The sequence below is a fragment of the Paramisgurnus dabryanus genome, chromosome 17, assembly GCF_030506205.2.
Source record: "Paramisgurnus dabryanus chromosome 17, PD_genome_1.1, whole genome shotgun sequence".
Classification (NCBI taxonomy): domain Eukaryota; kingdom Metazoa; phylum Chordata; class Actinopteri; order Cypriniformes; family Cobitidae; genus Paramisgurnus; species Paramisgurnus dabryanus.
The window spans coordinates 17008248-17032482 of record NC_133353.1 but is presented as its reverse complement, the minus strand read 5'-3'; the positions used below and the strand labels follow the sequence as shown (position 1 = coordinate 17032482).

The 24235-nt window shown below is 40.5% G+C and overlaps 1 long non-coding RNA gene across 3 annotated transcripts; it reads left to right on the top strand.

Annotated features, from left to right (window-relative positions):
- The first annotated feature begins 20371 nt into the window (after positions 1 to 20371).
- Positions 20372 to 23978, top strand: LOC135764958 (uncharacterized). Of its 3 annotated transcripts, none has more exons than XR_010540372.2 (7): positions 20372 to 20700; positions 21494 to 21680; positions 21871 to 21998; positions 22159 to 22230; positions 22354 to 22440; positions 22675 to 22829; positions 23912 to 23978. It is a non-coding gene; the product is annotated as an uncharacterized lncRNA (long non-coding RNA). The 3 variants fall into 3 exon arrangements; XR_010540371.2 differs by having other exon boundaries at positions 20374 to 20700; positions 21494 to 21684; XR_010540370.2 differs by having other exon boundaries at positions 20377 to 20700; positions 21494 to 21676.
- The last annotated feature ends 257 nt before the right edge of the window (positions 23979 to 24235 follow it).

The window sequence follows — 24235 nt, the reverse complement described above, 5'->3', positions numbered from 1 at the left end:
CAGACTTTTCATTTTTAGTTGAATTATCCCTTTAAACGTTGTTAAATGGTGCATTTCACACTAAAGGTGTGGTCGCGCAATTCAGACAAAGTAAAACCAGCCACATGAATTCTGCGAACTCAAATGTTATTAAACCGTTTAATTCACAACAGAGTTTTGTAGTGTAATCCAGGCAAAAATAAGTCAGTTTACATTACTTGTGGGAACTTAAATGTTGTTAAACAATGTAATTCACAACAAAGTTGTGTCGTGTATTTCAAGACACAATGTCCACATCAGGTGTGTCGAACTGCAAGCATGCTAAATTCGTTAAATAAACCATTATGGTACAATTGTTTTGATTAAAGGGTTCTGGTTTGCATGGGACGTATCAGCGGATGCTTGTGTTCACTTGGAGTGGTGTAAATAAATAAACAAACAAATACCCAGCTTCTGTCCTTCAGAAATGCAAGCAAATGTATTGGACATTTTGCTTTGTTTACGTTTTTCTCTTAAAAGGAGCAGCCATGGCGACAAAGAATCTTCATGACATCATCAGAGTGAAGCTAAAGTGGATTATTTTCCGTGATGTCATCAGAGACAAGTTGAAACTGCAGAAATGTGTATTCGAAGGGGGCTGCACGCTTTTGTCTCTTAAGTTTAATTTGTCGGATAAGGTTAGGTTTGTTGCTAGGATTAGGTTTGTTGCTGTGCGATAAACACGAAGGGAAGATATTTTGATGAACGTTCGTAACCAAACCGTTTGTGAGCCCCATTCACGTTTGTAGTGTTCTCATCCATAATCAGAGAGAAGCTGAAGTGGATTATTTTCTGTGACGTCATCAGAGACAAGCTGAAACTGCAGAAATGTGTATTCGAAGGGGGCTGCACGCTTTTTTCTATTAAGTTTAATTTGTCGGATAAGGTTAGGTTTGTTGCTAGGATTAGGTTTGTTGCTGTGCGACGAACACGAAGGGAAGATATTTTTTTTACATTACTTGTGGGAACTTAAATGTTGTTAAACAGTGTAATTCACAACAAAGTTGTGTCGTGTATTTTAAGACACGATGTCCACATCAGGTGTGTCAAACTGCAAGCATGCTAAATTTGTTAAAAAATCCATTATGGTACAGTTGTTTTGATTAAAGGGTTCTGGTTTGCATGGGACGTATCAGTGGATGCTTGTGTTCACTTGGAGGGGTGTAAATAAATAAACAAACAAACAAATACCCAGCTTTTGTCCTTCAGAAATTCAAGCAAATGTATTGGACATTTTGCTTTGTTTACGTTTTTCTCTTAAAAGGAGCAGCCATGGCGACAAAGAATCTTCATGACATCATCAAAGAGAAGCTAAAGTGGATTCTTTTCCGTGATGTCATCAGAGACAAGCTGAAACTGCAGAAATGTGTATTCGAAGGGGGCTGCACGCTTTTGTCTCTTAAGTTTAATTTGTCGGATAAGGTTAGGTTTGTTGCTGTGCGACGAACACGAAGGGGAGATATTTTGAGGAACTTTCCTAACCAAACCATTCGTGAGCCCCATTCACGTCTGTAGTATTCTTTTTCCCTACCGTGGAAGTGAATGGGGCTCATGAACGGTTTGGTTACAAACATTCCTCAAAATATCTTTCTTTGTTTTCATCAGAACAAAGAGATTTATGCAGGTTTGTGACAACATGAGAGTGAGCAAATGATGACAGACTTTTCATTTTTAGGTGAATTATCCCTTTAAACGTTGTTAAACTGTGCATTTCACACTAAAGCTGTGGTCGCGCAAACCAGACAAAATAAAACCAGTTATTAAACCGTTTAAATCACAACAGAGTTTTGTAGTGTAATCCAGGCAAAAGTAAGTCCGTTTACATTACTTGTGGGAACCTAAATGTTGTTAAACAGTGTAATTCACAACAAAGTTGTGTCGTGTATTTCAAGACACGATGTCCACATCAGGTGTGTCGAACTGCAAGCATGCTAAATTCGTTAAATAAACATTTTGGTACAGTTGTTTTGATTAAAGGGTGCTGGTTTGCATGGGACGTATCAGCGGATGCTTGTGTTCACTTGGAGGGGTGTAAATAAATAAACAATCAAACAAATACCCAGCTTTTGTCCTTCAGAAATGCAAGCAAAAGTATTGGACATTTTGCTTTGTTTACGTTTTTCTCTTAAAATGAGCAGCCATGGCGACAAAGAATCTTCATGACATCATCAGAGAGAAGCTGGAGTGGATTATTTTCCGTGACGTCATCAGAGACAAGCTGAAACTGCAGAAATGTATATTCGAAGGGGGCTGCACGCTTTTGTATGGAAAGAAATTAGACTCAATATTATTAACAAATACATGCACAGTTATCTGTGAACTGGATGCATGTTACAAATGTATTTTACTATCCACGAACAAATGTCTTTAGATTTGAATATGTGAAATTCAGAATTTGAATGAACGTGTATCGATTTGTACAAATGTACAAATACAAATGTTTTATTGTGTATTCAAATATCATAATTTGCGCGTGCAAAAAGGGAGATGTGCATTTGTGGATCAGGTGACACGCGTGCATTAATCCCGTTCTGTTCATTTGTATATTGAGACTTTCATTTCGCAGTTTAAAGCATTTTATGAGCCAAATACAAACAACTATCAATGAATGAAGCAAACAAATGACTTTCATTTTGTGTCCGCGAAATTCAATTCTCAAATGAATGTGCATCGAGTTCTACAAATAGAGACATATTTCGTATCATTAGATCACAATTTGTGCACGCAAAAAAGAGGATGTGCATTTGTGGATCAGGCGACGCGCGTGCATTCATCCTGTTCTGTTCATACGAGTTTTGAGACTTTAATTGCGCGGTTTGCATTGAACGATCCACATGCACAGCTGTGCCTAAGGCAAGCAGTCACCACTAGGTGGCAGTCTTACAGAGTTTCACACACGCCGGAAATCAGTTGCTCAGTAGGTTTTTTTTATTGGCCAGTTGCTAGTATTGAACCGCCAAGCTTACGGTGAGTACCAATTAGAAGTACAGTTAGGATCTTAATTAAAACTATTTAAGCAAACGTTGCCAGTGTTGGCCCTGGATTTTCACAATTTATATACTTAATCGTGTTTTCATTCGTAATTTGTAAAATATTGTATTAACAGTTACTTATACACACTTTTAAGAAGTCACACTGCTGAAAGTATAAAAAAGCAACAAGCCATGGCTGGACAACAAGTTCCAACGACGGCTTCTGGGGTCAGTTTAAACCAACACATCGGTTGTGCTATTGTACTACTGTGCCATACAGTGTTGGGGTGTTGCACACCAGACGAGAAGCCCCGCATAATCACGTCTAGGATAACTCGAAGGTATCGTACATCGGACGTGCACATTAAATAGCGCAAGCTTATTCAGATAGCGTCTACTTCAAAAGACAAATATACGTTAGCAGCCAATGTTAATGATTTGGGACAAAGGTGATGTTATTTAATGTTAGGGTGGCCATTCGTGCCAGTTCCGCTGGACACGTCCCGAACATGTTTTCGGGGTTCGTTCTCCGGAAGTCTCGTTGGTCGACCGCATACGTAATCAAGGTTTATTTATTTATTTTATTTATTTATTTTGTATGTTTATTTATCAGGGACAATGTACAAAAAACATTAATCTTTCGAACAGATGTTTTGTACCAGAGTTAGCAAAAGCGATTTTCCGTCTGCAGTCCCCAGGCAGGTATACACAATATTAAAACATTACATTATAAAAACCAACACATCCTAAGATATGTACAACTTAATCAAAACATCCACATCAAAATTACATTTAAAAACCTTAATTAAGCTGATGATGACACAGCTGGTTATCGAGGATGTATTTCTTTAAGTTTCTAGTAAAATTATTAAAATCTAGAGACAGCTTTAGACTACCTGGAAGTAAATTCCATTGTTTAATAGTTTTAAAAGAAAAGGCTGTCTGTGCAAAGGTACTAGATCTATTCGGGATGGCACAATTTCTCTGAGCAGTGGAGCGAGATGTTCGGCTCGTTTGTTCCGAATAAAGTTTTATACATTTTTGCATTGATGGTGGAGCAATATTATTAACAAATTTAAAAAGGGTTCTTAAGTTTGTATAATGAATTAAAGAATCGAAACTTAATATTTTATATTTAGCGAGAATATTGCAATGATGATAGCACGGGGAGTTTTTTTATCAAGCACCTTTAACGCCTGATTATAAACTGATCTGAGTGGTTTAAGAGTGGTCTCGTTGGCCTGAGACCAGCAGGACAAACAGTAGGTGATGTGTGGAGAGATCATGGCATTAAAATACATAAAAGATGCTTCAGTTGTCAAACTATTTCTAATATATTTAAAAATTGAAATATTATATTTAATAGCACTGCACATTCTTTTAATATGTTTTTTAAAACTTAATGTTTGATCCAAATGGACACCTAGATATTTTATCTCTGTCACAATGTTAATTTTTTGTCCATTAAAATAGATGTTTGGTATATCTTTAACCTTTTTAGATTTAGCAAAATACATTCCAACAGTTTTTTCAACATTTAATGTTAAACAAGATGAATTAAGCCAATCACTTATTTTGTCCATAGCTGAGGACAATTTAGTGGCCACTTGCTCCATATCCCTCCCATGTACATAGATGACAGCATCATCTGCGTACATGATGATATCTACACCTTTGTACACAGCCGGAAGATTATTAATGTAAAGACTGAACAACAAGGGTCCTAGAATTGATCCTTGCGGGACCCCAGTTGTGCTGGACTTCAGAGAGGACAGTGCGTTTTTTACCCTCACAAATTGCATCCGACTTGAAAGATATGATTGTATCCAGTGCAATGTCTCCATGGACAAATTATACTCAGAAAGTTTAGACAAGAGGACACGATGGTTTACCGTGTCAAAAGCTTTTCGCAGATCCAGAAACACCGCACCCACCGTGCCCCCCCTATCCAAATTAACCTTTATGTTTTCTGTCAAGTAGCAGCAGGCTGCATCAGTGGAATGGTTGCGTCTAAAACTGAACTGCATAGAATGCAACAAATTTTTACGATCCAGGTAATCTGTTAGCTGCTCTGTGATAGCTTTCTCAAGGATTTTAGATGCTATAGGCAATATACTAATAGGCCTGTAGTTACTTATTTCATTTTTGCTTCCAGATTTATGAATTGGAGATATTACTGCTGTTTTAAAGACACTGGGGAATATTATTTTGGGGTTTAATATTTCGGGTTTAATTTAAAAAAAGAAACCGTTACATTTAAAGGTAAGAATGAAACTACAATGATTGTGTGTCTTAAAATAAATAAATCTTAATTTTCTAATGTATTTTAACCAAAAAATGTGAGAACCTCGATGACGAATATGTGATCGAGCAACGCGACTTCCAGAGAACGAACCCGAAAACATGTTCGGGACGTGTCCGGCGGAACTGGCACAAATGGCCACCCTATTTAATGTTAAACTCTGTCACGCGACAGGGAGTTGAGCAGCGTCCAGACAGCGGACAGCCCGCCGCCGGTGTGCGTAACGTTACAGTCATAATGTGTTTTGTTTTCATTCATGGCGTGGCGCGGCGCTCTCGCCTGGTGTGCGACCCCCTTCAGTGTGTCACATGAAGAACCAAATCAAGCTTATCATACAATGCTATAGACTAGCTCAGCCTTATACACATTGTTGATTAACGACTTTTGGGATTTTAATACAGCTAAATTAAATAACTTTCAGCAAGAGCAGGAAGAAAACAGTTTTGAATACTAGAGATACAAACACACGGTTAAATTTACCAAAAGTCAAAATATACATTATACGATGAATTAATGTCACTTTACTGACACAGCTAAAACATTGATAGTTAAGTTACATGCATTTAAGTTTTAATTAAACATATTGTTAAATTGGGCTCTGGTTGAGTTTACTACATTGTGACTTGTATTTATTTCAGTATTGTATTTTAATGTATAATTAATATATGTTTTTGATATTTATAGAACACTGTACAAACTATGGCTCAGGCTTTAGTAACAGCCATCTCTAGGGAGTTGTCAGCTGGTCACAGCACCCCTGTTTCTACATCTCTCAACACCACTACTCCCTCTAGCAACAGCACAGTCCTCCCTTCCAACACCATCACTGACACCTCTGCCAAAGTGAACGAGGCTTTAAAAAGGTAGAAATATAACAAATAAGTTGAAATGTGTTAATTTTAGGCAAAATTATCTTATTATACTACTCATTGTTTGAATATTTAGCCATATTTATAACTTATGTGTTTCATTTGCTTTCTTTAGACAGTTTCCCAATATGTTCAAATCAAAAACTGAAGCAAAAAAAGGCAAAGGTCGGTTTGCTCGGACAGTTCCTATAAAGTGCACAGAACTCACAGTTTGTGTCTTACCAGCACCCACAACTGTCACCCCGAAGTCTACTGTAAAACTGCAGCTGACTCAGGCAGGGTTAGGGAAAAAAGCTGTCAGTACCCGAGGACTGCAAACATGAAGATGTTAGTAATTATAATATTATTAATCTTTCAGTTTTGTTTGTATACAACATTTTAAAACTGTTTGCTGTGGTGCATGTCTAACCATTCCCTGATAAAAATCTTTCATGTATAACTTACATAGATAGTCACAATTATGGAGGAAGAATTCCCAAAACTTCGTCCAATTCAAGGGAGGTGGATGCTCTACAAAGCAACTGGTAAAACTGTTTATTTTAAACTGTTCAAGAGCTCAGTTCTCTACGTAGAGAACTGAGCTCTTGAACAGTTTAAAATAAACAGTTTTACCAGTTGTTCAGATTGTTTGCCAGTGATTCACATTTCATTACCTACTTGCACATTCTACTCTAGGAGGAAGTGGCCAAAGAAAATTGTCTTTAATCACCATGGACTCAGAGGGTTACTCTGGTCGGCAACTACGGTCTGTCTCAAACAGTGGCAAAAATATCCTTTTTCTGGTACCCCTTCAGGAGGAGATGGACACTCAGCCTCTTCCCTACAATTCAGCTGAATTTTCAAAAATGCCTAAGGTCCCCTGTGTCACCTGTAATACCACCATGCCACTGCAAATGTTGGCACTACATGCTGAGGAGTGCAAACTAAATTCAAATGTAAGATGCATAAAATTTTGCTTTGATTGTGAGTTTTGATGGTTGCAGAACATGTTTTTTTAGTGACATGCATTATGTTACACTGAAAGTCATAAGTATAGTTACGCAAGAAAAATACACTGTAGCTACAGAGGTCAAGATACTGTCTTAATTTCAAAATTACAGAAGAATGATTTTGTCATTGTGGAGAACGAAAGTGAAGATGATAACACAGAGGAGCTGGTCACAAACACAGCTGAAACCAAAACACTTGAAGACAGCCTTGGGGTAATGCTTATTTCTCATGTTGCAGTACTATATGTAAACCACGACTTACTCTCCTAATAACTGTTTTTATTTATTCATCTTTTTGATAACTACAGATGTGCCCTATATGCCAGAAGGAGTTACCGATGTCAGTTTTACCTTATCATTGTAGCTTATGTGCTGACAGGTATAACTTGTGTGTTTAACATTACAATCTGTGTATTTTGAAATATATGCTTAGCACTCATTTCAGTGTTTATGTTTGGGAATTATGACTTTTAATACTTTTGTCTTGAGTAAAAGTACTGTACATGACATTACAAAACAAAAAATGACCAATCACAATAACCAGGGATGATGATCAGTAAGTGTTTGTAAGGTAAATGGCTTTTATTCTGTCTTGATTTCAGATCATTCTCTAATGACAAGGTGTTGGAAGATGACATTGAACAACCAGGGTCATCATCTACAGCTCGAATGTCTACTTCAGAACAATTAAATGAAGGTGAATTACAAAATTGTTAATGTGATCTCTGTTTATAGTTAAGTTCTCATTTTTTTAATTATGAACGTCAAGAAGTGTAACACATTGCATGCATTAGAGGAGGGCTGCGTCCGAAACCGCATACTGTACAGTAGGTACTGAATAAGATAAAGTACCTACTTACTTGCCTTTTTAAAACAGTTGGTACTGTGTAGTTTGAATCTTGGTAGTATGAAAGAGATTGGGACGTACTACATCCGCCATGTTGCTACATCATGTGACATACGTCGTCATCACGTCAGAATGGAAAACTGTGGAAAACCCTCAGGAGGCTGTCCGGCTATTTCTTGAGCAGTTGCGTGAAGGAGGTAAAAGGCAGCCTGTCATGACTGCTGGGTGATCGATGGCTGTGTGATCTGTGTGTGTGTGTTGTTTACCTGTGGTGCCGGTTCCTCGTGTGTTCACTAACTCCGCCCCCTTGTTTCGGTAATTGTTCACCGGTGGTGTCTCGTTTATCTTTTCCTTTATATTGCACGTAGTCCTGTCCTTCGTTGCGCGCTCATTGTTTTATCACAGTCCTGCTGCCCTGCCTTGTCTTGTCAGTCGCTCTCTGTCTCCTTCTCTTGTTACCCCAGGTTTGGTTTTCGGCGTTCGGGGACTCGTCTTCGCCCGGACCGCTCGCTTGTGAAGTACTGGATCTCATTGACTTTGTTTGTCTCTCGGTACAGCTGGTTCGCTTCGTTTCTAGGCGGTATACCAGCTGTCTCTGTCTCTCTCCGGTTTGCATCATCACCCGTGAGTGGAGTACACCTAATTACCATTGTGGATTATATTGGCTCTAACGACTGTTGTTTCTCGGAACCGCTGGTTCGCTTCGTTTTTAGGCGGTGACCAGTGGTTTCCGAGTGGCTCTTCTACATCAGGATTTCACAGTGGATTACCCTTCTGAGAACTTGGATTTTCCATCTTCCATCTCCGCCTGTCATCCACCTTCAGAGCGGCGTGTATCATCCCTCTGTTGCGTGTGGTGACTGTGCCGGTGTTCTCGACGGAGTGCGTGGGTGGCTCTCTCTCTCTCCCTTCGGATCTGTACTGGATTATTGTGTAGCGCCGACTCACTCTCTCCTACTGTGGGAGTGCTTCATCCCCACAGTAGTGTTTTCATCCAGAGTGAGTCAACGGGTGTGTGCCGTGTGTGGATCTACCAGTGACTTTGCTCTCCAGTTCTCTATCTCCTTTTCTAAATAAATATTGTTAACTTGCACTTGACTCCGAAGTTCATTTTTCTGACAGATGAGCGCGCCACGAATGGAGTCAGCAAGTTTAAAGAGTCTGGAGGTGCAGACCGCTCTTCACCAGCAGGGGGCGGCCATCGACCAACATTCGTCGTTATTGTCTGCTGCTGCCAGAGATTTCAGTATCTTGTCGGAGCAACTTAAAGAGCTCAGCAATCGCTTGGACCAAGTGACTCCTCACCATGAAGCCCCAGCCTCATCCGGAGGATCTGTTGCGTTTGAACGGGAGCCACACACGGCAACACCCCCCACCTACAATGGCGACCCCAACACCTGCAGATCCTTTTTGCAACAGTGCTCTCTCGTCTTTGCGCTCCAACCCCGTCGATTTTCTTCATCCACTTCCAAGGTGGCCTATGTTCTGACGTTACTCACGGGAAGAGCGAGAGACTGGGGAATGGCCGCCTGGGGGGCTAAAGCTCCATTTACACTTTCATTTGAGGCTCTTGAGGAGGAGATGTTAAAGTTGTTTGATCGCTCACTCAAGGGGGACATGGCAGCGGCTGAGTTGGTGAGATTACGGCAACGTAATGACTCCGTCACAGACTTTGCTATAAGATTTAAGACTCTCGCTATTTGCTGCAACTGGAACGACGCGGCATTAAGAGCGCAATTCCTCGAGGGTCTCACACCGGGCATTCAAGACGAGATTGCACTGAGGGAGCCACCCACGTCACTGGTAGCTGCCATCGATCTGGCTCTGAGGGTGGAGTCTCGCCATCAGCAGAGAGATCTGCGTCGCTCATTTCGTCATCTGATGTCGGAACCAGGGGAGACTGCTTCAGAGACGCCCTCCGAGGAGCCTATGCAGCTGGGCAAGTTTCGTATCTCTGCTGGTGAGAGAAATCGTCGGCTGTCTAATGGCCTCTGCTTATATTGTGGCAAGCTGGGGCATCTGGCGGCTACCTGTCCGGTAAAAGCTCACGCCCGCCGATGAACCTGGGAGTCTCGGTGGGCGCATCGTCATTTAAATCTCCCGTAAGCAGCACTACATTACCTGTTATTATTAACTCTTTCCCGTCACAGGCGTTGCTGGATTCCGGTGCGGAGGCGTGTCTTTTGGATGCTGGGTTGGCCAATTCCTGGGGTATTCCACTCATCCCTCTCTCCTCTCCTTTGTCTGCCTGGACATTGAAGGGCCAGCATATGGCTGTGATCACGCACCGCACACCCCCTGTGAGTTTGTTTGTTTCTGGCAATCATCGTGAGGAGATTGAGTTTTAAATCTTAGAGGATTCACAATCACCAGTCATTTTAGGTCATGACTGGTTATTCAAACATAATCCTCACGTTGATTGGCAGAACAATGTTGTGTTATCTTGGAAGTCTTCGTGTTATGTTTCTTGTCTTGGTCCTGCTCCTTCTCTTGTCTCTTGTTCTGTCTCGCAGGTTCCGGCTATCGATCTCTCAGGAGTCCCGACGGAGTATTCGGATCTGTATCAGGTTTTCAGTAAGTCCCGTGCTACTTCTCTGCCTCCTCATCGGTCGTATGATTGCGAGATCAAACTACTTCCCAACACTTCTCCGCCTAAGGGTCGTATATTTTCCCTAGCTAAACCAGAAAGAGAGGTTATGGATAAATACATTAATGACGCTCTTAAAGCCGGTCTCATTCGCCGCTCCTCGTCTCCAGCTGGTGCTGGATTTTTCTTTGTAAAGAAGAAAGACGGGTCTCTTCGTCCGGGCATTGATTATTGAGGGCTGAATGACATTACTGTTAAGAATAAGTACCCCTTGCCATTAATGTCATCAGCATTCGAGTTGTTACAGGGAGCGCGCGTATTTACCAAGCTAGATCTGTGCAACGCTTATCACTTGGTACGTATTAGAGAGGGCGATGAGTGGAAGACAGCCTTTAACACACCCTCAGGACACTGGGAATATTCCGTTCTGCCGTTCGGTCTTTGTAACTCTCCAGCTGTCTTCCAGACCATGGTCAATGAAGTGCTGGGTGACATGATTAACAGATTTGTCTTTGTGTATCTCGATGACATTCTCATCTTTTCTCCCTCCATGCAGATACACACTCAGCACGTTCGCATGGTTTTACAACGGCTTTTAGAGAATCAGCTATTCGTTAAGGCGGAGAAATGCGAGTTCCACAGGAAGTCGGTTTCGTTTCTGGGTTTTGTTATTGCCGAAGGAGAGATTCGTCCCGATCCCGCTAAGGTTAAGACGGTTGCCGATTGGCCAGTACCCGACACTCGGAAGGAGCTTCAGCGATTTCTGGGGTTCGCCAATTTTTATTGGCGTTTCATCAGAAATTTCGGTCAGATCGCTAAGCCTCTTACTGCTCTCACTTCACCTAACATATGTTTCCGTTGGAATAGAGAGGCTCAGGAGGCCTTTGATGTGTTAAAGTCCCGGTTCATCTCTGCGCCTGTCCTCTCTATTCCCGATCCGGCTAAACAATTTATAGTGGAGGTGGATGCATCTGATGTCGGGGTAGGCGCCGTTTTATCACAGCGACCGTCTATTGATGGGCAAGTACATCCGTGTGCTTTTTTTTCTCACCGGTTAAACCCAGTAGAACGTAATTACGACATAGGGAATCGGGAGCTGTTGGCGGTTAGACTCGCTTTGGGTGAATGGCGTCACTGGTTGGAGGGAACCTCGGAGCCCTTTCTGGTCTGGACGGATCATAAAAATCTTGAATATATCCGTTCGGCCAGAAGACTAACATCTAGGCAGGCTCGTTGGGCACTCTTCTTTGATCGTTTCAACTTCACCCTCTCGTACCGGCCTGGCTCGAAAAATACCAAACCTGATGCTCTCTCCCGTCTGTTCGAGAAGTCCGATTCGGAGAGGGCGGAGACCATTTTCCCGGAGGGGAGGGTGGTCGGCGCCCTCGTGTGGGGAATCGAACAGCGGGTGAGAGAGGCCGGCCGGGAGGGGGAAGTTCCGGAGGGGTGTCCAGCGGGTCGCCTATGGGTTCCTGAGCGGTTACGTTCCGATGTCATCCGGTGGGGTCACGAGTCCAAGTTTGTCGGCCATCCAGGTATTCGGAGAACGTTGGCTGCCGTCCGTCAGCGTTTCTGGTGGCCTTCTATGTCCACTGACGTCAGACAGTTTGTACTAGCCTGTTCGGTTTGTGCTCGTAATAAAGCATCTAATTTACCACCCGCTGGTCTGCTTAAATCTTTGCCCGTGCCCTCCCGCCCCTGGTCTCATATAGCCCTTGATTTTGTCACTGGCTTACCGGCATCTAATGGTAACACTGTTGTTCTAACTGTGGTGGATCGCTTTTCGAAGGCGGTTCATTTCATTCCCCTGCCCAAGCTACCTTCTGCTAAAGAGATGGCTCAGGTTTTGATTAATCACGTCTTTCGGTTACATGGTATTCCGACTGACGTAGTGTCAGATAGGGGTCCTCAGTTAATCTCTCGTTTTTGGCAGGAGTTTTGTAGACAAATTGGCGCCATGGCCAGCTTGTCTTCTGGTTATCACCCGCAGACCAATGGGCAATGCGAACGGGCTAATCAGGATCTCGGTAGAACGCTCCGCTGTCTGTCGTCACAATATCCGAATTCCTGGTGCGATCAGCTCCCGTGGGTTGAGTATTCCCATAATTCTCTTCCCGTTGCGTCTACCAATTTATCCCCGTTTGAACTTTCCATCGGTTATCAACCTCCCCTGTTTCCATCACAGGAACCCGAGGCAGCGGTTCCATCTGCGTTAGCTTTCGTACGCAGGTGCAGACGCACCTGGAGGAGAGCTAAGACACTGTTATTATCTAATTCCAGACGAACCAAAGCTGCAGCTGATCGTCATCGGCGACCTCCACCCCGTTACGTTTGTGGTCAAAAGGTATGGCTTTCTACCAAGGATCTGTCTCTCCGTGAGCCTTCTCGTAAGCTGGCTCCGAGATTCATTGGGCCATACAGTATTTCTAAGGTCATTAATCCGGTGACGATAAAGCTTAAGTTACCCCTTTCTCTTGGTCGGGTTCACCCTGTTTTTCATGTATCCAAGGTTAAACCTGTGATGTTTGCTCGCTATAACCCTCCTGTCTCTGCCCCTAATCCCCCCGCCCCTCGTCTAGTGGATGGTGCCCCTGTCTATACTGTTAAGAGGTTACTAGACTCTCGCCGCAGGGGCAGAGGATTTCAGTATTTAGTGGATTGGGAAGGATACGGTCCTGATGAGAGGAGCTGGGTTCCGGGTCGGGATTTGCTGGATCCTGGGCTGATCGAGGACCTCCGTCGGCGACAGGGTGAGTCTCCCGGTCCGTCTGGTGCCGGTCGTGGAGGGGGGGCTACTGTCATGACTGCTGGGTGATCGATGGCTGTGTGATCTGTGTGTGTGTGTTGTTTACCTGTGGTGCCGGTTCCTCGTGTGTTCACTAACTCCGCCCCCTTGTTTCGGTAATTGTTCACCGGTGGTGTCTCGTTTACCTTTTCCTTTATATTGCACGTAGTCCTGTCCTTCGTTGCGCGCTCATTGTTTTATCACAGTCCTGCTGCCCTGCCTTGTCTTGTCAGTCGCTCTCTGTCTCCTTCTCTTGTTACCCCAGGTTTGGTTTTCGGCGTTCGGGGACTCGTCTTCGCCCGGACCGCTCGCTTGTGAAGTACTGGATCTCATTGACTTTGTTTGTCTCTCGGTACAGCTGGTTCGCTTCGTTTCTAGGCGGTATACCAGCTGTCTCTGTCTCTCTCCGGTTTGCATCATCACCCGTGAGTGGAGTACACCTAATTACCATTGTGGATTATATTGGCTCTAACGACTGTTGTTTCTCGGAACCGCTGGTTCGCTTCGTTTTTAGGCGGTGACCAGTGGTTTCCGAGTGGCTCTTCTACATCAGGATTTCACAGTGGATTACCCGTCTGAGAACTTGGATTTTCCATCTTCCATCTCCGCCTGTCATCCACCTTCAGAGCGGCGTGTATCATCCCTCTGTTGCGTGTGGTGACTGTGCCGGTGTTCTCGACGGAGTGCGTGGGTGGCTCTCTCTCTCCCTTCGGATCTGTACTGGATTATTGTGTAGCGCCGACTCACTCTCTCCTACTGTGGGAGTGCTTCATCCCCACAGTAGTGTTTTCATCCAGAGTGAGTCAACGGGTGTGTGCCGTGTGTGGATCTACCAGTGACTTTGCTCTCCAGTTCTCTATCTCCTTTTCTAAATAAATATTGTTAACTTGCACTTGACTCCGAAGTTCATTTTTCTGACACAGCCATCACTTTTGCTGTCACTAGATGCTAGAGATACTGATGAGGAAAGGGACAGGTCGCTCATTTCATTCTACAAACAAAGACGTGAAAAGCAGCAGTGGGCCGCTCCATTCAGCTGTCATATTCAAGGTATTACATTTAAAACCTATAGAGATTGTGGCTAATAAACACTTTAGATTTTTAGCATTCTATATGAACCACATTTTCCTGTTTGTTAACACAGACATTAAGTACAGTGTAATTTAAAAAGACATCACTAACTTTATAGAGTAAATGCATTCAGTTTTTTACAATGACTTAAAACCACAAATGAACAACATTTTATATATTATATATCAATTATTTTAAATAAATATATTTAAATGTATTAATTAAAAGGATGTGTGGAATATTTGATTTAACAAAATGGTAACATGAATAAACTTTGCACAGGAATAAACTGTTTTTATTTTTTACAGGTGATGCTGCAATTGGCATTGGTGTGACTAGACATATCCTGTCAACAACCATTGCTAAATTAAAACATGGATTTAAACTGAACTGTGGTATGATGTTGCTAATAAATTTACTATACATAATTTAGCAAATGTATAAGACTATGCATCCAGTAAACGTAATAAGTACTTCGTTCTAAATGTATTGATTCCTCATAATAGTATTACATAATAAAAAAAACCTGTCTGTGTTTAACATTTATTTTGCCCAGATCAGTAATCAATTTAACTGATGGATATTCTATCGGAGTACCCTAACAATGTCTAGCAAACATCCAGAAAATATAATAAACTTTATAATGCTTTTTCAAATCAACATCAGAGCCTGCTCTTACAACTTCCTTATTGTAGTTGGTGTGTATTCATTCTTATTAGGAAATGCAGCAGAGACAACTTTGTTTGAAGGAGAAATTGACCATCTTTTGCCCACTGCATCGGCAGTACTCCTTGAGAGTGATCTTTTGGTCATGGCTGGAAGAATGATTGGTCACTCGTTAATCAATCAAGGTCCTGCATTATCAGGGCTAAGCCTGGCAATAGTATATTCTTAGACAAGTGGGACAAAGGACACAGCCACCACAAAGCTCTGTTTGGAGGACTGCCCAGACATTGAGCAAAGGGAGACAATTGGACTAGTGAGTACATGAAATTAACTAGATCTTTTAGTTAATCTAATTTCAAAAAAATTATCTGTAAATTGCGAGGGTAAATAGTATTGTGTATTTGGTGCTTTTATTTTACAGCTTCTGAAAGACGAATGGACTGAAGAAGAGACCTCAAGAGTGACCAACCTTTGTTTGGAGTGGTACTTTACAGTGCCAAACAAGACGACTAACAAGATGTTGCTCTTCCAACAGCTTCTCAGTCATGCTGTAATACATAACTATATATACACATATATAATGTGTAAGCAGTAAGGTACAAGAGGCTGTGCTGTATCTTAAATCACAGCTGAAAGGCGTTGTTAGGCACAGTGAGAACTCAGGAAGTACAGTGCCTGTAACCCTTTCATACAGGACTTATTCACGATACAGCACAGCCTCTCTTTCTTTATTGCTTCCAAATTATATGCTTACATGCGTCTCCTGTACAGGTCCTTGTTTGAGTCAGTGCCCAACTGAAACAGTTAAAAAAGGGATTGAAGGAGACTGGTGTTTGGCAAATTGTCAGCTTCAGACCAGATGTTTTACCTGTGCTGTTTATTTAAAGAATGGCTATGTTACTAATTAAAATTACATTTATGGCTGAAAGACTACAGCTTTGTTTTTATGGATTACAGATGATCTTGCAAGCTATCCAGTGGCCTCAATTGCGACATACTGCAGAAAGTGACGACAGTGACGCTGACGACATGCTGTCTGAAAAACTGAATCAGGTTACAGGCTTTTTGAGAACCTTTGTCGAACATGGTAAGAACTGGTTTAACTTTTGTATTATTACATTTAAGTTAATTTTTTTCTATTTGGAGTAAACAAAACATGTCTTAATATTAAGGCTTTTTTCTCCTTATCTCAGCATCACCCGACAACTTACGAAAGCTTATGAAATTCTGGGTTGGTTGGGAAGTTGTTCCACGTACCCTCAACCTGGAAATTGTTCGGTCTATTAGACCAAACCAGTTGCCAAAGGCACATACTTGTTACGAGCGTCTTCGTCTGCCAGATCACTACACATCTCTTTCAGCCTTAACTGCTGACATGATGATATGTCTACAGTCTGTGGAGAGTGGCTTTGGCCTTGTTTAAATTGAATGCCTTTATCAATTTTAGACTTTGGTGTTGTTGTTGCTCATATAGTTTTAGCACTACAAAGTCTGCATTATAATTGTTTTTGTACAGTTAAATGTTTTGTGTAGGCTGATCACCCACAGTTTTGTTTAAATCAGTAAATGTGCAGTTTAAATATTTTACCATGTTCTTTCTTCAATTGTCGAATTAATACATACCTTTTTCTCAATGCATTCACTTAATTGCTGTACAGTGCATCCATTTAATCTAGCCCCATTCATTCCTTAGGATCCAAACAGGGATGAATTTAGAAGCCACTTCCAAACAGTGGTGTTTTCCTTTAACTTAAGCTTACTGGGGAATAGTAAGATCCTTACTATTGCTGTCTTTGTATGCAGACAGGGTTGGAAAAGAGGTTACAGTGTTTGTGATTGTTCAATAAATGTCACGACCTGGTCTCTCCATTTCTTGTCTTATCCGAGTTTGAGAGATTAGGTTGTGACAGTACATGTCTGCCCTGAGAGAGTTGTGTGACAGGCCCTTCCGCGGTCCACGTTTCTCTCAGGGTTCGTGAATTGTTTCCCGCTCCCTTATGTTTGATTAGCTTCAGGTGTTTGTTGTTTAGAATTCCCTATTTAATTCCCTTCTGTCCTGTCCTCCGTGCGTTGGTATTATTCTCTGTTCCTTCCCAGTTCCTAGTGTTTATTCCTGTTCCTGAGCTTGTGTAAGTTTATGTAGTTTAGGGTTTTCAGTGTTGATGTTAGTCAGTGTAGTTCTTGTACCTGTCATTGTTATGTTTTACCCCCTCGTGGGTGTTTTTGTTCCGTATGTTCATGTTTATTAAAGTATTGTTTATTTAAGTCTGCGTTTGGGTTTTCCTCGTCTTCCCCGTGTATCGTGTCATGACAATAAATGCTCATTCAACAACTCTTGATTACTGATTTAAAGACATTTACTGGTAAAAAGCAGCAGGGTTGAAAAGCAGATGATCTACCTTTCCGTAAGCAAATTTTGCACATACTGAACTGTGTTAAGATAAATGTCAACGCCATTGGAGTCAGAGGGCTGTAAGGGATTAATATGTTCCCTTAACTGCTCCATTTGTTCAGATGTTAGAGGGCAGTCAAACTGTGGGACAGTTACCACAGTGTGTGTGTCTTCAATATAACCACTGTCCTCCCAGTCAATTTAAGGAATGTTTATCTCCTAACAAAAACATAAGAGGTTATTTTTTCAAAGAGATAGAACAAGAAAGTTAATTTTGTTAAAATTACAATACAAAAATTATGTTTGAAGTTTAATTGCTACAATACCTCTGGATTGGCAATAGGATGTTCCATCTGCCCCACCTCCCACAACTGGTTTGGTGTAAGGTTTTGCTCAGTTCTCAGTGGATGATTGTCCCATGCCTCACGAAACACATCAAGGTTTTCTTGCAGTCTGGGCAGAAATACATAATGGCAGCAAAACAAGTGAAGAGTGCTGGTCAGATCCAGCATGTCTTCATCCTCTAGCGTGTGCAAAATTTGATAGAACAAGCTGGTGACGCCCATCCAGAGATCACGCCAGAGCGGCTCTATTCTTTAAAGAAAGAGAAATTACAAAATTGCATTACAAGTCAAATAGTGACAAACTGTATAGTGTCAGAAAACATATAAATAAAACAATCACATCTGATTGTGGACACTTTTGCCAGCTATAAAGCAGTTACTCTCTGGCCCACGCACAGTAAACATCAGACGAGCTACCCCAACATTCTCTCCTCCCTGGTCAGCTCGAACTCTATATAATAATGCAACAGAAATTTGCATAAATATAAACTGCAATTTTTATAATTAATAAAATGTGTTATTTTCTATAGTATTATGTCAAATCATAACGTATAAAACAAAATGTTTTTATTTAATAGTATATCTTAATATTTTAAGTAGAATCTTGTGAGGAATACAAATTAATTTTACTTCAGTGGGTATCCAAATTCCTCAACAGCCTGACTGAAGAAAGACAGGGTTGTGTCAGATCGGTTGTTGTCTGCAGCTCTCAGGTACATGATCTTTAAAAAAACAAAGACTTTAAGCATCTATGTTTTTTCAAACCAACTACAGTATCTGAACACAAAGTAAATGTTCTACCAGTTAGTTAATTAAGTAACTGTAGCTTAAAGGCATAAACCAGAAAAGGTGTCTTTAAATAAAACATTCAATTTATAATAACCAAAAACTTTGGTTGTAGATTACCGTTTACAGTTATATTCTACAAACTGATTTTGCAGAATCATTGACGGTACCATGATGCTAACCTCATAATATAAGCATTCTGAACCTTAAATAATCAGCCTGAAAGAAGGTTGTTGTGGCTTATAAATACAAAATACCCACCACTCCACTGGATAAAGTGGGATGCTTTTCTGTGTACTCTATCCAGTAAGACTACGAAGCTAATATCTTTAAAGTACTGTATAAGCCACATATGTCATTTGAACATTTGGTTCCTTGTCCTAGCATCCTTTTGATGCTGCATCAGTATATGACACTATAGGAACAACCTCTGGTGTAAAGAAGGGCTACGAAATGTTTTAGATGTGCACAGTCTTAAAGTAATGTGATTTGATTGCGTTTCTCACCTTACGTGAAAAGCCATCAATTCCTCCAAAGGTCACAATATTGTACCTGAAGAAAAAGGCATACTGTTAAACAGTTTTTGAAGTTATATAAAAACAAACTTCAATCATGTTGAAAATTATACATACACATGTGTATATGCATATATAATACACACATACATACACACACACTATTACATACACTAAATATAACATGCTATTTTTTTAATTGAGGTCAAATATTGAGATTACGGTACCTGATCAGCTTATGGTTTGTGTCAATATGTACCAAATACTTTGGGCAAGGAACAGAGTATGTTCGCCTGATGACACATCCTAACTGAGTCATTCTTGATAGAATTCCAAGACTATCTACACGGTGCATTGCTGCTTTTCTCTGTTCCACTGCACCCGATGTCCTTGTGCTTTCAGTGCTCCTTTTACCATTCTGTAACCTGCATGCGGCATCCTCTCCTTGAGTTGTGAAACAAGCTGATCAAGTTCCTCATCAGTACATGTAGAATACAGTCCTCTTACGGTTAGGTTGTTTTCTGCCATCCTTCTAAAGAGTGTAGCTCGGGAAACTCCTAGCAATTCAGAAATTGTTTTAACAGGAAGCCCAATCTCCAGTAGATAAGCAATGTGCTCCATAGGTATTACAACCCTTGGACGGCCACTTGTAGTTTGTCTTTCCACCTGAACTATGGGATGTGTCATATGTGCATGTCTGTGATTTTGGCAACCTGATCTCACAGAAATGCGTGAAATGAACACGACCTCTTAACCACGAATTACGTGGTGGTGGCACGGATTGTGTTGAAATTGCGTGTCGGCAGCACGGAAACAAGAACCATACAAAGTCAATGAGGCTATTTTGTCGTGTGGGTGACACGGATTCCCTGGTTTAATAACGTCACACAGTGGGCGGCGGTAAAAGCTATTACGTTGGTCCTTAACTTAATATAAGCAGTGCTATTACGTTGGTCCTGAACATAAAATAAATATAGCCAATTTATTGCAGTGCTATTACGTTTGTCCTGAACATAATACATTCAAAGCATAGATTAAATCGTACTATACCATACGATTTTGCAGAAACGCTCGGGAATTCAGGTGCTGTAAATCCGGTGGACAGGACTCATCTCGTTATAGATCAAGATAATTTATAAAGATCTTTAAGGGTCGGAATATCAGATAGTTGACATCATAGTTCATATTTTTAATTAAAAAAGTAAAAACGAAATAAGAGGAATAGCATACATTATTGTTGTTGCGGTGTGTCACGTGACAATCATGACCCGTCGCCATGGACACAAGGGGTCGGATATTTAAAGTTAAATATTTTTAACTTCCGCGTGAAATGGTTAGTTTTAAAAATATATATATTCTAAGTAAACAACAACAGCCCAAGTTTAGTAAACATTTTTTTATTGAAACTATAAATAAATATTCTGCATCCATTAGGTGTGCCACTGTGGGTGGCTCCCGCACACCCGTGGCTACGCCCCTTCCGTGACCCAAATCTCGTTCGCACATCATCGCGATGTTTATCATCAATTTACAAACCTCGCCCGTCGCCACATCTTTGTGAGTATACCATTAAATTTCTGTTTGTTCGATATTAAATTCAGTATGTGTTTTTTATTAATCCAGATTGGCTTCTAAATGTTGTCTGAATTGTATTGATCATCTATATTACATTCTTTTTGTTCACAATAAGTTCAACACAACACATAATCAAGTAGTGGGTGATTAGAGCGTGATTAAAAGTCACGTTATGTTACTTACCATTAACGTAACGTGACAGACCCTCGATCATTGTATTATATTCATATTTTTGGAATAAACTACCAATGTACTTCTACTGTGGTATTTTGTGTTTATAGTACACAAATCGTACCATGTTTCTACCGCAGTTAGTTTACTTCTACTGTGGTGTTTTGTAGTACAGTAACAGTACCCTGCTGAAAAAAACAGCATCAAACCACCATGGGAATTATGCTGGTCTATGCTGGTGGTCACTAGCAAATCAGCACCAAAACACAACATATTCTGGTCTTGTTGGTATGCTGTTTTTTTCAGCAGGGTAAACCTTATGCTTTTACCACAGTAGTTCAGCCTTTTTATACATAGTAAATAACAGTAACAACAACATCAAATGTATTAAAAGAATGGTGTACAATTCAGAAATCTTTAGACATTCAGATCCTTCTTTTTTGGTCAGTTTTATTCTGTTGCCGTTTTATTTATCTTATTATATAGTCTTATTATAGTGGGCAGATCTTGGGGTTTGTTGTAAATAGTTATACACATACAATGTTTAGTAAATAAAGAATAAAAAATCCAAAATTTGTAATTCACAATTTTTTTTGTCTTGCAGTTTCTTCACATACATCTCATACTCCTCCATCTACACTCTTCACAACATTTAAACCAACGGCTCTTTTAACAGCCATCACTTGCAAAAGCTCTCCTAAAGCAGCTGATGGCGATTTACTTCTAATCACAGAACCGGCTTTACTGATGAAACACGCATGAGAATCGCAGACGATTTTTTTGCACAGTGAGTGAGTGAGTTGGAGAGTTAGTGAGGGACACACACACACACACACACACACACACAAACACACACACACACACACACACACACACACACACACACATACACACTCTCTCTCTCTCTCTGTTTGTCCCTCTTTCAATTTGTTTTGCCTATTTCTATTTGCATTCTTCATTCTTTCAATATGGCATCTTCAGGTTTCGACCAGTTATGTCAGGAAGCTGCAACTATTTCAAAGCATCTTGAAATGAAAGCTGACAATGCTGAACTTGAAGCAGCTACCAGAGAGGCTGAAGAAATTCTACAAATGTTCAATCCTCCACTGGTAAAGTTAAATACATTTCAGTTTTCTTCTTCATTTGGTTAATTTTTTATTTACACTTAAGTTGCTTTAATAAATGTATATTTTTATCTGTTCATAGATTTCCAAGTCCTTACTTTCAGTCACTGTTAGCATTTTATTTTAACATGTTTATTTTTTTCAGCTGAAAAAGAAGACCGAACAAGCGATTTCCTGGACTCGACAGACACAGTGAACTTTGCACTGCATTTCAAAGGTAATATTGGTTATATAAGATATCCGTATATCCACAGAAATGGACTCAGGTCCGTAATAGTGCCAATGTACATAATATAGTTTTATAAAATTGATTGATTGTTGTCTTTTGTTACATCTGTAGCCAGCTTCTCAGCCGCAACACCGAGAACCAGAGTTGAGGTCAATGTACTGCTGAGAAAAGTGCAAGATCTGTTTAACCAAAAATATAGTAAGCATATGTTCAAACACTTTTTAAGTCTTGATAACCTAATATACCTTCATGTTTTCATGGCATTATTATCAAATCAATAACTTATTTGTGTCCATCAACCATGAGATTATGACACATTACCGACTGTTTACAGCCTGTACACTGGATATTAACAGGATGGGAGAGTCACAATTGTCCAACTGTGTTACAATGTGTAACATGTACATGCATGTGTTTGCCCGTGTCTTTCAGAGGATGCCAGAGGTACTGGAAGGCTCCCCTGGTAAATCAAGGCATGACAGTTAAAGTTGCAGGACTGCCCAACAGCCTCAAAAAACCATCCTATTATGGAAGGAAGCAGTTGGAGGCCATTTTGCAAGCTGCTGAGGAGATTTCATTTGAAATCAGTAAGTGAGATTAACAGTGGTTTTGTTTCTCCAGCTCAGTTTCGGCAGATCATTTGGCTCTTTGCAAAGTGGGAAAAATAAGTTAACTAAACAATAATACGGGCCTACATTTGAGTCTTTGTATAGTGCAGCAGTGGTTGGGTTAATTTTTGACCCATAACGAGTAAATATTGGATAGGTCAAATGCTGGATTGTTGTTTTGCAACCATGGGGTAATAAAAACCCAGGAGTTGGGTTAAAACAACCCAGCATTGGGCCAATGTTAACCCAGTGGTGTTCTGTCCAATATTTACACAACATGCATAAAAAAAGAACCCAGACATTTTTATAGTGTGGGCCACTATATTTCTCCATGTCCCCTCACCCCAACCAGTCGAGGCAAATGGCTGCCCATTCTGAACAATGGTTCTGCTCGAGGTTGCTGCATATTAAAAGGAAGTTGCCACTCCACTCTCAGAAAAAAAAGGTATAAAAGTTGTACCTTTTTGTCACTGGTACACTACCTTTTAAAAAGGTGCTAAAATGTACCATTTAGGTACAGATATGTACCTATGAGGTACAAGCATGTAGCTTGGCGGTATCAATGTATACCTTTTATGTACAAAAGTGTACTTTTTGAAAAGGTACTGCCCCAATGTCAACTTTTGTATCTTCATGTACCTTTTTCTGAGAGTTTGTAGCCTAATAATATAAAGAGTACAGTTTGTGCTAGACCTACTCTGTTTGAAAAGTGCTGTGAGGTAACTTTGTTATGAATTGGCACTTTAAAAATTAAATGTAATTCAATTGAAACAGATTACGGTTATAGATTCTGTATGTGTCTATGACAGTTTGTAAGGGATGTAACACTATTTCTCAGTTGCAGTTTCCTCATTAAAGTGGACACATTTTCTAAAAAGGCCCCTCTCCAGAATATCCTATAGCTGTTTAGTTGAATTTGACGAGTGATTGTGATGGCCCTTGGCAACAGTTGAATTTTATCTATAAAATAATATTTCTTCATTAATACTGCTGTGTGATGCAGAAAGACCAGTTATTTGTTATGCTTCTAAGTGTTTCTTTTTTCCCTATACATGAATTAGATGCAGCACAATGCAACTCCACTGACAAAGCAGAAGGAATGTTAGAGGCGATGGACGCAGAAGGTACGATTATAAGAAAAACACAAATGTTTAAAAAAAACTACAATTCCCTACATGTGTGTAATGCAGCTTGATACAAATTAGCATTAAAATTGTAGTTTTTCTAGTTTGCAAAGTAGGGCTGTAAAAACATATATCTACTGAATATATAAACACCTAGTTCAGACAAACTATTAATTATGCTGCATCTAGATGATCTACGTTAAGAAAATGTAAAAAAAGTTTTTTTTTTTAGATATTTTAGCAGAAACAGTGTTTTTTTGC